We start from the raw sequence: 17,002 nt of genomic DNA, 5'->3' as shown, positions 1-17,002 counted from the left end.
GAAAGAAAGAGTATACATTTGTAAAGCTAAAATCTTTATACATCTTGCGCTCTCTGTTTTGGTAGAAGATTGAGAAATTTATCTGGCTTATTCACAGTTACGAAGCTTTTGCTTTTTTTAATAGGATGTTTAGTATTAAATTATTTAAAACCTCAATTATATAGGTAATATGCTGTTTCATTTAATTTGAACGTAGTTGTAACCCAAATGTATCTTTTCTATATTCTTCTATCCGTGGTGGGAGGCCCAAATTCCTTTTTGGTTGTTAAAAAAATACCTTAAACATGTGACAGACAACTAACTGTGTGCATCAATAACCTATACTGTAGTTATATATTAATCTTACAAATCTATCAAAATAATATTCAGAATGATTGTTAGATATGTATGCTTGCTGATAGTTCTTGTATATATTTCAGGATTTAGAAATGGAAATGGTGGCAAATATTGAGCTAGGTGAATGGCCTGAGGCTCATTCCATGTGAAGCATCTATAATTCTCTCTGTTAAAGCAGTGTTTTGGATTTGAGACTTTGTCATGTATTATTTACTGTCATGACATACCTGGCAAGAATTGATCTATAATTTCTGGTTCAGAAAGCAGTAGGTGAGAATTTTTGAAGCAGTAGGTGCCATAATTGCAAGTTACAGAGCATGTTTTTGATTCAGAAAGGGGATGCCTCCAGCGGGTAGAACCATTGAAATGTTTTTCCGGGATGCAGGGTTAGAAGGAGCAGTGTTGTAGAGAAACAATATACAGGGCCAGCTGGCCTGGTTTAATTCATAGCCACACTGTTTGACATTGGGCAAGTTACTCAGCCCATCCATGCCTCAGTTTCTGCCTCTGTAATGTGAAGATAATAGCAGCATCCACCTTGTGGGGTTGTCTTGAGGACTAAGTGAGTTAACATATGTTAAACACTTAGAATAATTCTGACACATAGTCAGCCTTTGCTGTTGTACTAACTCTTCTTTGCCTTTCTTTCTAGCTTCCTGTGCTGCATGTCAGTTTCCCAGCCACCATTCTGACCTCTGTGCTGGCAACCAGGGTTTACTGAGCACTGACCACTTGTTAGTGATGCACTGGATAAGGCTGTGAAGGAGAGAGAGTCTTGAGAGGGGAGTGAGGTAGAATTTATCAAATGCCTTAGAAAGGTCTAGAAGGTTATGGGAGTGCAGAGGATGGAAAAAGGACATCTTATTGTAGGATGGCTTCATGGAAGGGTTGGCATTTCTGGGAAAAGATGTGCCAAACAGTTTTAATGAGGGGAGCGGTATTATAGAACAACAGCTGGTAGGCATTCTAGGAGGAAGGGAAAACCTGGGTGAAGCTCTGAGGCTGGGTAGTGTGGCTCTATCTTCGCAGACATTGGGTTGTGATGCAGGATAACCTGTGAAGGTTAGTGGGCAGAGAGGTTGGAAAGATGAGAAAGGTGGGAGAGGATGGCATGGAGAACCCAAAGGGGAAGGAGAGGCTTGGGAGATAGGTTGGTGGGGGGTGGCAAGCTGAATTGGCAGCAGTTACATAGTGGCATGTTTCTGGAATGATCAATCTCTGGAGTCTGGTCTCCACCTCTTGCCAGCATACTCTCCCCATCTGCTCCACTGCTTCTGTGATCTGCCTTCAGGCCGGCAGGCTATGTAGGCAGAGCTGACCAATGAGTCTGGGCCCCACTTTTGGACTCACTCTGTGGTGGCTGTCTCACAGCTCTGCTGAAGTGGTCTGTCATTCTGAACTATTACCCAGGCTACTTTTCAGAAACAGGCTGCGTCCTTAAGTCTTTGACATGGATGATTGTTTCACCCCTCCCCTGCCCCCAAACCACACAGTGTTTGCAGAATAGCTGTTTCTCATTCTGCTGAGAGAATCGTCTATTCACACGTTAATACTTATAACTTCATAATTTCCAGTTACTGAAGTAGATAAGACTTGTAATATGCACCTAAGTGGATAGTTAGTTTGGTGATCTCTTGCTTGCTGTTCCTCCAGGGCATTGAGCTGTATCACACAGAACTTGAGTCTGGCCCTGATGTGGCTGATGGCCACCTGTGTGACCTCAGGCAAGACACTGAGCTATTATGGCCTTCTCTGTGCCATCATCTTGTAAAATGATCTCTAAGGTCCCTTCTCCCTTGGATGATCTTTTGTTCTTCTCCCTCCATCTCTGGGATAGCCTGTTGCTTACCGGTGGCTATTTGATACATCTATGGGTAACATTTTCTCACCGCTTAATTTATGGCCGACAATGTTCTGAGTGCTTTACATGTGTCTTAGCACATGTAAGCCTCTCAACAAACCGGTGAGCATTGGTACCTGAGGAGACAGAGGCACAGGCAGATTAAGAAGTTTGCCCAAGGTCACACAATGGCAGATGCAGACACAGACAGTGTTATGCCAGAGCCTAAGCCTTAACCACTAGTGTCCACTGCCTTAGGTTTAATACAGCAGGGCTGCACTTTTTGCTTGTGGTGGTGGTAGTCAAGAAGTTCATGGAAGGAGGGTCATTGGAGGAAGCGAGTTGGTAAAATTTCCCAGAATACCAACATGAGCGGATTGATGGGATGTGCTACACATGGAGACAGGAGACATTTTATTTATTAGATGGAGCTCATTGCAGATAAGCACTGTCTTTTCATCTTGTTTGAACAGAACGACCATAGTCCCTGGACTCATAGTAGACATTCGGTAAATGTCAGTTGAGTGTTTGTCTCCTTTGAAAAACTGAAACAGAGTGTATGAGTCAAAAGTAATGGTTTCCCCTTTATGTGTCTACCTGCTTTCTTCCCATTCTACTACTCTCTATTAACCTTTGTTTGGTCAACATCCTCCCAGCCCTTCTCCAAGAGTCCACTCACAGGTAAAGAGCTAAACATAAATGTAATTAAAAATATAAATAGGACCACAGTGTTTTTATTTTAAAAAACAGAGTAACTATGAAATGTCCCCAGGCCTGTGGAAAAATGGGGCAGATGCCAGGTACACATTCAACTCCTATTTTTTGGGCATTTTTGTTTCTTGTCTTATTTCTGGAGATGCCGTGGTTTTGGGATAAGAACGTCTCAGGGTAAAGGATCAATGTAGGGTTCTTTTAGGTGACCCATTATTAATCATACCCGGCCTGGATTTCACATCTTTTAGGGAATTCATTATTGAAAATTTTAATGTATTTAATTCACTTTAAAATATTATTTGAAAAATATTTTCATTTGCTTTTTATCTCATCACCTTAATGTAGTCACTCTTTTTAGTATAACACACTAAGCACATGGACTTTGGAGTTAGACTGTGATCGTTTCAATCCCAGATCTTCTTACTAGCGTACCTTGAGCAAGTCACTTTTTCTAGGAGGCTTTATTATCTGTAAAATGGGCATATCAATAGGCATTAAATGAGAAAATCAATATAAATTATTTAGCATAGTATCTGAATCACAGTAAAGCCTATACATGTTAGTACGTCATTATTTTTATGGTGGTAAAATATAATATGAAATTTGGCATTTTAACCATTTCTAATTGTGTAGTTCAGTGGTGTTATGTACATTCATACTGTTGTGCAATGATCACCACTATCTATTTTCAGAACTTTTCCATCAAACTTAAACTTCGTACTCATTAAATAATAACTCTACTACCCTTGCTGTCAGCCTCTGGCAACCGCCATTCTACTTTCCGTTTCTGTGAATTTGACTACTTAATGTGCCTCATAGAAGTGGAGTTATACAATATTTGTCCTTTTATGACTGGCTTATTTCACTTACCATGTTTTCAGTGTTCATCCATATTGTAGCATGTGTCAGAATTTCATTATAGTCATACATCACTTAGAGCTGGGGATAAATTCTGAGAAATGCTGGTTAGACATTTTCGTTGTGTGAACATAGAGTGCACTTACACAAACCTGAGTGGGATAGCCTACTACATGCCTAGGCTACAAATCTGTACAGTGTATTACAGTACTGAATATTGTAGGCAATTATAACACAATGGCAAGGATTTGTGTATCTAAACATAGAAAAGGTATAGTAAAAATTGTGTACACGCATGTGCCAGAATGCCTTGTGGAGAGGAGGAGGAGGTCTGTGGAGGGAGGGGCCATCTGAGTGAGAGCAGAGCTCAGGAGGAGGGAGGGAAGAAGGGAGAGAGGAAAGGGAGAGAAGGGGAGAGAAAGGGAGAGCAGCAAGGAAGGGACCCAGAGAGATAAAACTTGAGATGAGAAAAAATAAAAGGGAAAGGGATGAGGGAGAGAGGGAGAGAGGAATAGGCCTGGGAGGCAGGAGCTAAAGAGAAACTGAGGGAGGGAAGTGAGTTTTGTGTGCACCATGCAGACTCCCCAGCCCTCTCACCAATTCCAGGCCGAGCCCCGGAGTAGACACAGGGCAGACAGACAGGATGCTGAGCCTCCTCATTGATTTAAGCCACCCAGAGCTAGCAGTAAGGTCAACATCTTACTTGGGTCCAGCCTTTTCTTTCAGCATCACAAATAAACGTTTTGCTTATAGTCCCTTTTAATCTTATGGGACCACTGTCGAATATGTGGTCCGTTGTTGACGGAAACATCATTATGTGGTGTGTGACTATACTTTTGAAGGCTGAATAATATTCCATTGTATATGTTCACCTGCTGATAGACATTTGGGGTGTTTCCATCTGTGATGGTTAATTTTTGTGTCAGCTTGACTAGGCCACAGTACCCAGATATTTGGTGAAATGTTATTCTAGTTATTTCCATGAAGGTATTTTTTAGACGAGATTAACATTTAAATTAGTAGACTTTAAGTAAAGCAGATTACTCTCCATAATGTGGGTGGGCCTTCTCCCATCATTTGAAGGTCTCAATGGAAAAAGACTGATCTCCCTTGAAGTAGAGGGAATCCTGCCAACTGACGGCCTTTGGACTTGAACTGCAGCATCAGCTCTTCCCTGGGTTCCCAGCCCGTTGGCTTACCCTGAAGATTTTGGACTTGCCAGATTACAGTCATGTGAGCCAGTTCCTAAAATCAATTTCTCTCTCTCTATATATATATATCCTATGGTTTATTTCTCTAGAGAACCTGACTGATACACTATCTTTTGTCTATTGTGAATAATGCTGCTATGGCCATTGGTATACAAATGTCGTTTGGAATTTCCACTTTCAGTACTTTTGGGTACATACCCAGAAATGGAATTGAAGGGGACTATAAAGTAATTCAATTTTTCATTTTTTGAGGAATTGCCATACTGTTTTCCATACTGCATCACTTTACATTCCCTTCTGCAATGCACAAGTGTTCCAGTTTCTTCACATCCTTGCCAACACTTGTTGTTCTATTTTTGTTTTTTTTTTAATAATAGCCATCCTTGGCCTTTTGAGCATTATGAGCCTTGCCTCTGCTAGCGGCCTGCTCCAAACTCTTTGGAGTGTACTTTCTCTCCTAATAATGACTCCCTGGCCCTGGCCCTGGGCCCCCTTGGGCCTTTTCAGCTTTCTTTGCTCGGCCCGCTCCAAACTCGGAGTGTACTTTTTCCTAATAATGGCCCTTGAGCCATTCTCTGCTTTTTCTCCCACTTCTGCTTCTTCGAAATATATTTTTACTTCTAATAAACTCCTTTTCTGCCACTTAAAAAAATAATAATAGCCATCCTTGTGGGTATGAAGTGATATCTCATTGTGGTTTTGATTTGCATTTCCCTAATGATTAGTGATGTTGAGCATCTTTTCTTGAGCTTATTGGTCATTTGTTTATCTTCTTTGGAGGAATGTCTATTGAAGTCTTTTGCTCATTCTTTTTTTAAGATTTTATTGTGGAATTAGGGGAGGAGAACAGTGTTGGGGAATTGAGGAAGGGGAACAGACAAATTGTTGTTCTTCAATCTTCATTGTGGAGGGCGCCAGTTGGCAGCTCATGGCCTCTAAGCTCAAGGTGCTATGTTCAATCTTAGTTGTGGGTGGGCGTAGCCAGCATCCCATGTGGGAGTTGAACCAGCAGCCTTGTTAAGAGTGCATGATCTAGTCACTGAGCCATCCGGGCAGCAGCTCAGCTCAAGATGCCGAATTCAGTCTTAGTTGCGGGTGGGCATAGCCACCATCCCGTGCGGGAGTTGAACCTGACAGCCTTGTTGTTAAGAGCGCACACTCTATCCACTGAGACATCTGGACGGCAGCTCAATCCTTTCTTCCTTGCTTTCTAGAGCAAAGTTTGCTGTCCTCTATGGCTTTGTTTTTTCCCCTTTCTTATAAAAAGTGGCCAGCACTTTCCATGGCAAGGAAGTGAGTGGTGTGTCCTCACCTTTCTCCATGGTGCCTAAAATTCTATAGCTCCATATGTATATATATAATTTTACTGAATTCCCCTTAATAGATGAGAAAATGGATTTTTTAGAAAAGTAGTATTATACGCTTAAAGAAATTGATGTTCAGAAAGGTAAGTGCTGTTATTTGTCTAGTAAATGAGGAGTATGAAAATTTATCTGATAGTGGTGTTCTTTTCATTAAACATTTCTGCTGCCTTCAAAAGACAGCACACTAGCCTTGAGAATTCTCATCTTGTACCAGGGTACATAACTGCAGTTGTGCAGCTGAATCACCTGGGGAGCTATTAAAAAAAACCACGCCTGCTCTTGTCCCTCTCCTGGAGATTTTTTTCAACAGGTGTGGAACGAGGCCAGGCATCTGTGAAAAGCTTCCAGGAGCAACCTGATGCTTGGTCCAGATTTAGCCTAGTGGGAGTGTCCCAGCCAAAGGTAATAAACCTTACAGGTAGTCTGGGATCCTTCATTCCCAATGCTCAAAACTGTCCCAAGCAGTCACAGTTGGAGAAAAGCTCTTCATAGGTCATAATTAAAAAAGCATGTGTGACGATTGATGTTAACAAGATTTATTGTGGTGATCATTTCACAAAATATACATATGTTGAACCATTATGTTGTATACCTGAAACTAATATAATGTTATGTGTCAATTATATCTCAATTAAAAAAATCAGCAACAAATAAATTGTATGGGAACCTCTTCTTGGGGATGTTTGCAGTGGTTCCCTTTTCATCTTATGACCTCATTCCCATGAAAACTCACTTCTTTAAGCTGAAAGGTAAACTCTTTCTCACCAAATTATGTCGTGCTTCCATTAACTTCACTTTTCTCAGAGCCAAAGTTCCCTCAGTGCTGTAGGTATTTCCTGGTAGTAACTTAGGTGTTTAAGAGGCATCTGAATTCCTTCCTAATGACCTGAAAGTATAATTGGTTCATTTTATGACTTGAGTCAACAACTAGGGTGGCCAAATAGACCCAGTTCCTTGTGCAGAGAGACAATGCCTGTCTCTGGCCCAGGGTCTACCACCAGTTACATTTTCAGTGAAAGGTATTATATTTAATTTGTCATAAATTTAATAGAAGAAAAAACCAAGTGAAATGTAAGGAATTTCTGAATTTCAGGTGGTAAATTTTTTTTTAAGAGGGTCAATTTTTAAAAATATATTTAAAAAAAATTTTCCATTATAGTGCACATACAATATTATATTAGCTTCAGGTGTACAACATAGTGATTAGACATTTATATAAATTATGAAATGATTCCCACAATAAATCTATCTGACACCAATACATAGTTATTACAATATAATTGACTATATTTCTTATGCTATACCCTACATCCCCATGACTATTTTGTAGCTACTAATTTGTACTTCTTAACACCCCCACACCCTTTGCCCATCCCTCCAACCCCTACCTTCCCGCCCCACCTGGCAACCATTAAAATGTTCTCTGTATATATGAGTCTGTTTCTAGTCTGATTGTTTGTTTATTTTGTTCTTTACATTCCACGTATAAGTGAAAACATAGCATTTGCCTTTCTCTGTCTGACTTACTCCACTCAGTACAATACCCTGTAGGTTCATCTAAGGTTATTACAGATGGCAAGATTTCATTCTTTTTATGACTGGGTAGTATTCCATTGTATGTATGTACCACCTCTTCTTTTCCATTCATCTACTGATGAACAGACACCCAGGTTGCCTCCATATCTTGGCTACTATAAATAATGCTGCAATAAACATATATGGAAGTACATGTCCCTTTGAAGTAGTGGTTTGGGTTTCTTTGGATAAATACCCAGAAATGGGATTAGTGGGTCCTTTGTCTTTTGTTATAGCCTTTATTTTAAAGTCTATTTTGTCTGATGTAAGTATTGCTACTCCAGCTTTTTGTTTATTTTCATTTCCATTTCCATGAAATATCTTTTTCTATTCCTTTACTTTCAGTCTGTATGGGTCTTTGAATCTGAAGTGAGTGTCCTGTAGGAAGCATATGTAAGGGTTTTGTTTTCTTATCCATTCAGCCACCCTATGTCTTTTGTTTGGAGCATTTAATCCATTTACATTTAAATTAATTATTGATAGATACATAGATATTGCCATTTTATTTATTTATTTATTTTAAAGATTTTTATTGGGGAATTGGGGGAAGGGGAACAGACAAGTTGCTGTCGTTTTGTTCTTCAGTCTAGTTGTGGAGGACGTTGCTTCACTGGCCCAAGTTGGCACCATCATTGTGCTCTTCCCGGGTGAGGCAGATCAGTCGCTGGCTTCTGGACGGCCGCTCACGGCGGCTGCTGGCTACACACGGTAGCCCATGGCAACCCACTGCAGCAGGGGCTGCAGCCTACGCTGTTACCTGCGACTCACGGCAGCCCCACTCCAGGTTGAGCTGTTGTTCAGCATCTTAGCTGTGGAGGGCAGTGTCACTGGCCCTCATATGTGGGATCCGAACCAGGGCCCTCTGGCGTCCCAAGCCAGCTCTTAACCATCGCGCCACTTGGCCGGCCTGATATTGCCATTTTATTATTCATATTTTTTATCTCCCCTCTTCTTCTTCTCTTCCTTCTCCTTCTCCTTCTCTTTCTCCTTCTTTTCACCTTAATATTTTTTGTAATATTGGTTTTGTGGTGATGAACTCCTTTAGCTTTTTCTTGTTTGGGAAGCTCTTTAGCTCTCCTTCAATTTTAAATGATTGATTTGCTGGGTAGAGTAATCTTGGATGTAACTCCTTGCTTTCCATCACTTTGAATATTTTGTGCCAATCCTTCTTGGCCTGCAAAGTTTCTGTTGAGGAATCAGCTGACAGTGTTATGGGAGCTTCCTTGTAAGTAATTAACTGCCTTTTTCTTGTCGCTGATTCTCTTTTTATCTTTAACTTTTGGTGTTTTAATTATTATGCATCTTGGTGTGGGCCTCTTTGGGTTCATCTTGTTTGGAACTCTCTGCACTTCCTGAGCATGTATGTCTATTTCCTTCACCAGGTTAAGGTAGTTTTCTGTCATCTTTTCAAATAGGTTTTCAATTCTTTGCTCTCTCTCTTTTCCTTCTGGTACCCCTATGATATGAATGCTGGTACACTTGATCTTGTCCTAGAGGCCCCTTATACTGTCCTCATTTTTTTTTTTGATTCCTTTTTTTTTTTTTTTGCTGTTCTGATTGGGTGTTTTCTGTTACGTTATCTTCCAAATTGCTGATTTGAACCTCTGTTTCATGTAACCTATTGTTTATTCCCTCTAATGTATTCTTTATTTCAGTTATTGTATTCTTCATTTTGACTGGTTCTTTTTTATGGTTTCTAGCTCTATTTTTATGTTGCCTATCTTTTTGTTGAAGCTTTCACTGAGATCATTGAGCATCCTTATAACCAGTGTTTTGAACTCTGCATCTGGAGATTACTTCTCTCCATTTTGTTTAATTCTTTTTCTGGAGCTTTGTTCTGTTCTTTCATTTGGGCACGTTTCTTTGTCTCCCCATTTTGGCTGCCTGCCTATGTTTGTTTCTATATATTAGGTAGAGCTGCTACATCTCCCAGTCTTAGTAGAATGGCCTTATGTAGTAGGTGTGCTGTGGGGCCCAGTGGCATAGTAACACTGGTCACCTGAGCTGGGTGCTACAAGTATGTCCCTTGTGTGGGTTATGTGTGCCCTCCTGTTGTAGTGGAGCCTTGGTTGGTATTTGCACATCAGTGGGTGGGATTGACCCTCAGGCTGATTGATTGTGAGGACTGGCTGTGATTACAGTGGAGGAGCTGTTGTGCAGGGGCTGACCCTACAAAGCAGAATTGGCTCTGGCAGAGCTCTCATATCTGCCCAGTCTGCCATTTGCATGTGTCATCTGTGGAGGTGGCCTGGTGGTGCTCCAGCTTGGTCTGAAGCTGGCCACCAGTTGTTCTGGCCCTGGGGCCTCTTGGGAGGGGCCCTGCTGCAGGCCAACTTCAGCCTCTGCCTGTGCCCTGCTCCAGGCCACTTGGTATGAGCCACAGAGTGATCCGCAGATATCTCCTGCCAGCACTGGGCTTGAAAGTTCTTGGGAAATGCTAAGGTGTGAAGCAAGGCCAGCTGCCACTAGTGCCGGGCTTGGGCCTGCTCAGCAAGAGGTATGGGACACAGTGAGGCCAGACGCTGCTTGTTTGGGGTTTGTAAACCTTTGAGAGACTTTAGGAAAGTTCACAGTATGAGCCAAGACAGGCCATTTGTATGGAAAAGCCACTGGAAATGGCTTGGGTGGGCCCACAAGTTAAATGGAGAGTGAGGTAGGGCTAATCTTCTGAGGCTAATTGATGACTCAGAATCAAAGGCATTAGTGAGCAATAAGGGCCAAACGAAGGAGGCCAAGATCTGCTGACAGGTCTAAGGGAGTGAGCTAAGTCAGAGTCCAGAATGAGAAGCCTTTGAAACCCAACAGGAACATACAAGGAGTGAAGTCAGCGAAGTCCTGTTAAGACTGTGACTAAGGATGAAGAGACAGAACTTGACTTATCAGCAGAGGTTTGAAGTTGGGTCAGACAGAAAGTGGTACTCATGCATGGGCTTAAGGCTCCAGAGGTCCATAACTGAGCTCCAAGCTTTGAATCTGAGCTATCTATTGTCCCTCTGAGAATTGGTTTTTAATTTGGTTATCAGGTGTGTTTCTCTGATGCATCACCAACCTGAAGTCCAGTCTGATGCCCTACCTTCTGAATATCTCTAGATGCTTTGCTGCTAGAACAAACAAGAACAAAAAAGTTTTCTTCAGTGTGGCTAGTGCTAAGCACCTTGAAATTCTTTCTCACTCTGCCTGTGCAGATATGTGGTTTTTATTCATATAACTTATAAATCTCCTGGAGGCTGGAAAGCTATTTGATTCTTAAAATGTTATAGCCCAGATCAATTCTTGGGAAAGCTCCTACTTGAAGAATGGTGACAAAATATTACTATCATTTGACAAAAATTTTATGGGGATTGGGACTAAAAGATCAGTCTTTGGGAAAATTGGAAGTCAGTTTGTCTCTTAAAGAAGGTATCTTAAAGTCACTTTTTGTTTCCACCTAGAAAGGAGGCTTTTGATCAGAGGTCTTGGAAAACTACTTTTATTCCCAATATAACCATACTGTGGGTTGGTTAACTACACCTGGGATTTAGGGATGGACGCTACTCAGTATTCTCATAGTCACCAAGATGGTTCCCATGGCAGAAAGGAGTCACTTGCAGTATTTACTATTACTACTACTACTAACAACAATAACAGCAATACTAGATGATAGATGGAGTAGGTTTATCACTTTAATTTCCTTCAAATTAACTTTGATTGGAGGAGTTCCTGTTCTTCTCTGGTGTTTTCCAAGGAAAGAGAGAGAGATACCTGAGAGATTAAGAGAGCATGGGTGAGAGCATTCTTCTTCTGTCTGATAAGCTCAGCACTACCTTCTGTACTCGAGCATATCTGGGGCCATCAACCTACCAAGAAGATGCAATCAAGACAAAGATTGTTTCCAGAGAGAAATACACAAAACTCTTGATACAATCTAATTGTTTTGTTAATTGTGACAAATATTGTTTTACTTTCGACATTATTTTAGATTTATGCTCTACAGTGGTAATGAGTAAGAGAGGGTGGGGTGAGTGGATGAAATTGCTTCTGTGCCCTGATAAGTGGTTACATTCTGATTGGTTCTCAGATGGGAGTTGATTTTTTTCCACAAGAAGAGAATCAGCTTGACTATGTGAAATTGTTGAAAGGGGCAGGAACCTTTTACTTTGTCTCAGTCTCAGTCTCATTTCCATGTCCCCAATTTTGTCTTTATCCTTTACTCTCATTCCACTTCCCTCCAAACCTATGATTGCCCTCCTGCCAACAATTTTCTCCAAGGCTTCATTTACACAGAAAGTGCACAGGATTCAGAAGAGGCTATTATGAGAATTTTTCCCTCCTCATTTCTGTGGATCTTCTTTTTTGGATTGGAAATGGAATTTGTATGCCACTCTAATGATCTCTCTTCAATTTTTTTTTTTTAATGAAAGGAACCCAATTTTTTGTACCAGTGTCTTAAAAGATAGAGTCTTTGAAAAGCTAGAAACGGAAAGAATCAACTGAGGGAATGCTTTGATTTTGAGGTGTCCTGACACTGGCATGCAGTTAGTTCTTATGAAAACAAAAGGTTGGGGCTGTCACGGGAAAAGCACCTCCTACCCTCAGACAGTATGGTCCTACATTTTATGGAAAATAGCATTTACTCTCACACTGAGCCCAGTTTAAGCCTCTGAATTTTCCTTTTGGCACATTATCAATCACAGATGATACTGAATCATGAAGCCTATTGTCAGATTTGGGGATGGAATATTGTTAATGAGGAACTTGGTAAGGCCTGAAACAGTAAATTTTCAGGAAAAGCCACAGGCTCAAAGCATATAATTTTTCCTTCATCGTTTGGAACCTCATACTTTATTTTTTCATGTTTTAGCTATGATAAAAGATAAACTGAAGCATATTAAAAATTTTAAGTTTATTTGAGAAAAAAAATCTATCCGAATCAGGCAGCATCCAATCTAGGAGATAGGAAGGAGCTCTGAGAAGTTGTACAAAATGAAAGACTTTTATAGGCAGAAGGGAGTGGGCACAAAGAAGTTATACCAGACAAAAATACGGGTTGGTTATTACAAAATACTTTCCTTTATGGGAGGGAAGGGATCTCTCAGACAGATTACCTAACTAGTGCTGATCAGTCAATTCCTGATTGACTGGTTTAAGATTTTATTTCTAGAAGAGCCAAAACTGTAGTTAAGTCTTGGTTTGGTGATGTGGGGCTTAGCATAAGCAACTCCATTTTGGACCTGTTGTCTTGCTTTCTAACAGTTAACAAGTGATATTTAGAGATAGCCTCTTTTCCACTTTCCCCAAACCAAAGTTCATCTTTGTCTTTTCCTGTGGGTGTGATTTGAGATGCAATTCATTGAGGGCACTTCTGAGTCCATATTGAATAAAAAAGCAAGAATAAAGGTGAATGAGTAATTTTTTCTATGTTCTAAGTCCAGTTGGAGAAATGATGAGCAAGTTAGCTTACATTACCTGAGCATCTTATTCTTAGGGAGGGGGCCATTAATACTAGTGATTAGAGAAAGCACTTGTTTTCATGGCATCCTCTGAGGAAAGATTCTGTGGTTTAAATGAGCTTCTCCACTGGCCTCCCTTTGGGCTCTTCTCCAGCTATAATCTGTCCACTTTCATTAACTATGTTTCTAAAATGAATTTATTAGAGGAACTGTTTGTTTCACAGGGTAAGTGGATTTTGATTGGGGGTAGTAGTGGGTGGAAAGGGTAGGGCCTGTTGGTTCTTCCACTGAGGCCTTGAACAGTATGAAGGTGGGTAGGCCAGTCAGGAAGGAAAAAGAGAAAAAAAGAAGTGACTGAGCCAATCTTCTCAAACATTTTGTTGGAAGTTTGATTGATGACTAATTTACTCCCCTTAACCATACGACTGTCTTATATTTTTGTAACTAGTTTTTATAAAACCCAATCATTACTAAGCTGATGACCAAAGAAGTCTCTTTCAACTTGATAGGGTGGAAAAATCTCTTCTCTCACCAAAATTGCAGAAAAATTTCTGCCACCAAGCACTCAGATTTCTTATTGGGTCCATCCCTGCAAGATTGGTTAGGTTAATTTTTGCCCTATCTTACATAAATAAATAAATAAATAAATAAATAAATAAATAAATATTACAGGGACAGAAAGCTTTTGAATCTCCTGGGGGAACAGGCACACTTGTGGAAATTCAGTTCAGTATTATATCCAATGGAAGAAATTGCTTTTCTCCTCTCCAAATGGTACCAGCATGGAAAGACCCTTCTAGGGTCATTTAGCTTTTCAGGGCTCTCTACTCAGGATGAATGATGCCAGAGAGCATGTAATTTCACCATAGTTTTCCTTCAGGTCTCTATCATGCAGAGGACAAATTCCCTATCTGTAGGGATAGCTTTGTGGGTGTGCAACAGGTACAGTTGCACAGAGCTCAGTTTTAGAAGGGTCTCATGCTTAGTTTAATGCTCTGATGTCATTGCCTTAAAATTCTCAATTTATAAACAAGGGGTCCCACATTTTTATTTTGCTCTGGGGTCGACAAATCATGAGGCTGGTTCTGCCTCTACTCTTTCAGGGTCACTCAAGTGTAACAAGAGTGAGAAAATAAAATCAAGGGCCTGTTTAATTACCTTTTTCCAAGTTTATGTGTCAAGATGAGCACCTAATGAAACTGCTGCCCATTCTCTTGTCTTAATTGATTTAATGTTTAAACTCTTTTAATAAGAGGTTTTCAGAGATCTCTTTTTCCCTTCTCGAACAATTTCCATACTGATTTAGAGCCTGTAGTTAAAAGGGTACTTCAGGTCTTGTCAACATGTGGTATTTCTGTCCTTTTAAAAAATCTTTATTGAATTTATTAGGGTGACATTGGTTAATATTAATAAAATTATATAGGTTTCAAGTATACATTTCAAGTGTACAAGTATAATACATCATCTATATATTGCATTGTGTGTGTTCACCACCCAGAGTCAGTTCTCCTTCCATCACCATATATTTGATAGTGCCGACCCTCCTTCCACCCCCCCCCCAGCTTTACTCTCTTCTATCACCCTTTCTCCTCCCTTACCCTCTGGTAACCACTACACTGTTGTCTATGTCTATGAGTTTTTGTTTCTTTGATTGTTTGTTTAAGTTGTTTGTTTCTTGCTTTCAGTTTTATATGTTACAGATAAGTGAAATCATATGGTTCTCAACCTGTTCTGCTTGACTTACTTCACTTATTCTGATAATCTCAAAATCCATCCATGTTGTTGCAAATGGCACTATTTCATCTTTTCTTATGGCAGAATAGTATTCCATCGTGTATATAATCCACTTCTTTATCCAATCATCTATTGAAGGACACTTTGGTTGTTTCCATTTTGAGCCACCGTGAATAATGCTGCAAATAACATAGGGGTACATATGTCTTTATGGATAAAGGTTTTCAGATTTTTTGGGGGCACATACCCAGGAGAGAGATTGCTGGGTTATATGGTAATTCTATTCTTAATTTTTTGAGGAACCTCCATACTATTTTCCATGGTGGCTGTACAAGTTTACATTCCCACCAATAGTATATGAGGGTTCCTTTTTCTCCACAACCTCTCCAACACTTGTTATTACTTGTCTTGTTCATAATACCCATTCTAACAAATTTGAGGTTGTATCACATTGTGGTTTTGATTTGCATTTTCGTTAGAGCTAGCGAAGTTAAACATTTTTTCATATATCTATTGGCCATTTGTATGTCTTCTTGGGAGAAGTGTCTGCTCAGGTCCTCTGCCCATTTTTTAATTGGATTTTTTTTTTATTGTTGAGATGTACGAGTTCTTTATATATTTTGGATATTAGCACCTTATCAGGGACATTGTTTGCAAATATCTTCTCCCATTTGGTTGGTTGCCTCTTTGTTTTGTTGATGGTTTCTTTTGCTGTGCAGAAGCTTTTTAGTTTGATATAGTCCCATTCATTTACTTTTGCTTTTACTTCCCGTGCCTTTGAGGTCAAATTCATAAAATCCTCTCTGAACCCAAGGTCCATAAGTTTAGTACCTATGCTTTCTTCTATGCAATTTATTGTTTCAGGTCTATGTTTAGGTCTTTGATCCATTTTGTGTTAATTTTGGTATATGGTGACAAGAAGCAGTCTAGTTTCTTCTTTTGCATGTGGCTTTTCAATTTTCTCAGCACCATTTATTGAAGAGGCTTTCTTTTCCCATTGTACGTTTTGGGCTCCTTTGTCAAAAATTATCTGCCCATATTATGTGGGTTTATTTCTGGATTCTCAGTTCTATTCCATTGATCTGTATGCCTGTTTTCCTGCTAATATGCTGTTTTGATTATTGCTGCTTTGTAGTATAAATTGAAGTCAGGAAGTGTGATACCTCCAGCCTTGTTCTTTTTTCTTAGGATTGCTTTGGCTATTTAGGGTCTTTTGTGATTCCATACAAATCTGATTATTTTTTTGTTCTATTTCTTGAAAAAATGCTATTGGGATTTAGATGAGGATTGCATGAAATCTGTATATTGCTTTGGGTAATATGGGCATTTTAACTATGTTCATTTGTCCAATCCATGAATATGGAATATCTTTCCATTTCCTCATGTCTTCTTCAATTTCTTTCAATAATGTCTTATAATTTTCAGTGTATAGGTCCTTCACATCCTTTACTAAGTTTATCCCTAGGCATTTTGTTCTTTCAGTTGCAATCGCAAAAGGAATTATTTTTCATATCTTTTTTTGAAATTTCATTGTTAGTATGTAGGAACACAATGAATTTTTGTACATTGATTTTGTATCCTGCAACTTTACTGAATTTGTTTATTGTTTCTAATAGTTTTTTGGAGAAGTCTTTAGGGTTTTGTATATAAAGAATTACGTCACCTGCAAAAAATGACAATTTAATTTCTTCATTCCTTATTTGATTGCGTTTTATTTCTTTCTCTTGCCTGATTGCTCTGGCTAGGACTTCCAAATCTATGTTGAATAACAGTGGTGATGGGGGAATCCCTGTCTTGTTCCTGATCTTAGAAGAAAACCTTTCAGTTTTTCACCATTAAGTGTGATATTAGCTGAGGGTTTGTTGTATATGGCTTTTATTACATTCTATATCTATTTTATTAAGTGTTTTAATCATAAGTGGATGTTGTATCTTGTCAAAT

The 17,002-nt window shown here is 39.6% G+C and overlaps 1 protein-coding gene across 4 annotated transcripts in view; it reads left to right on the top strand.

The window, feature by feature from the left end:
• Positions 1-17,002, top strand: part of TMEM45A (transmembrane protein 45A) — an 86,261-nt gene that overhangs the window by 623 nt on the left and 68,636 nt on the right. The window contains exon 2 of one of the 4 annotated variants that reach the window (XM_019648333.1): positions 4,832-4,981. The exons of the other annotated variants lie outside the window; for them this stretch is intronic. The gene's annotated coding sequence lies outside the window, so the exon portion shown is untranslated. The remainder of the gene's footprint in view (positions 1-4,831; positions 4,982-17,002) is intronic. 4 annotated transcript variants of the gene reach the window in all.

Source organism: Hipposideros armiger, unplaced genomic scaffold (assembly GCF_001890085.2).
Source record: "Hipposideros armiger isolate ML-2016 unplaced genomic scaffold, ASM189008v1 scaffold_125, whole genome shotgun sequence".
In the NCBI taxonomy this organism is placed as follows: domain Eukaryota; kingdom Metazoa; phylum Chordata; class Mammalia; order Chiroptera; family Hipposideridae; genus Hipposideros; species Hipposideros armiger.
The sequence above is the reverse complement of the archived record's forward strand: the minus strand, read 5'-3'. Positions and strand labels throughout refer to the sequence as shown.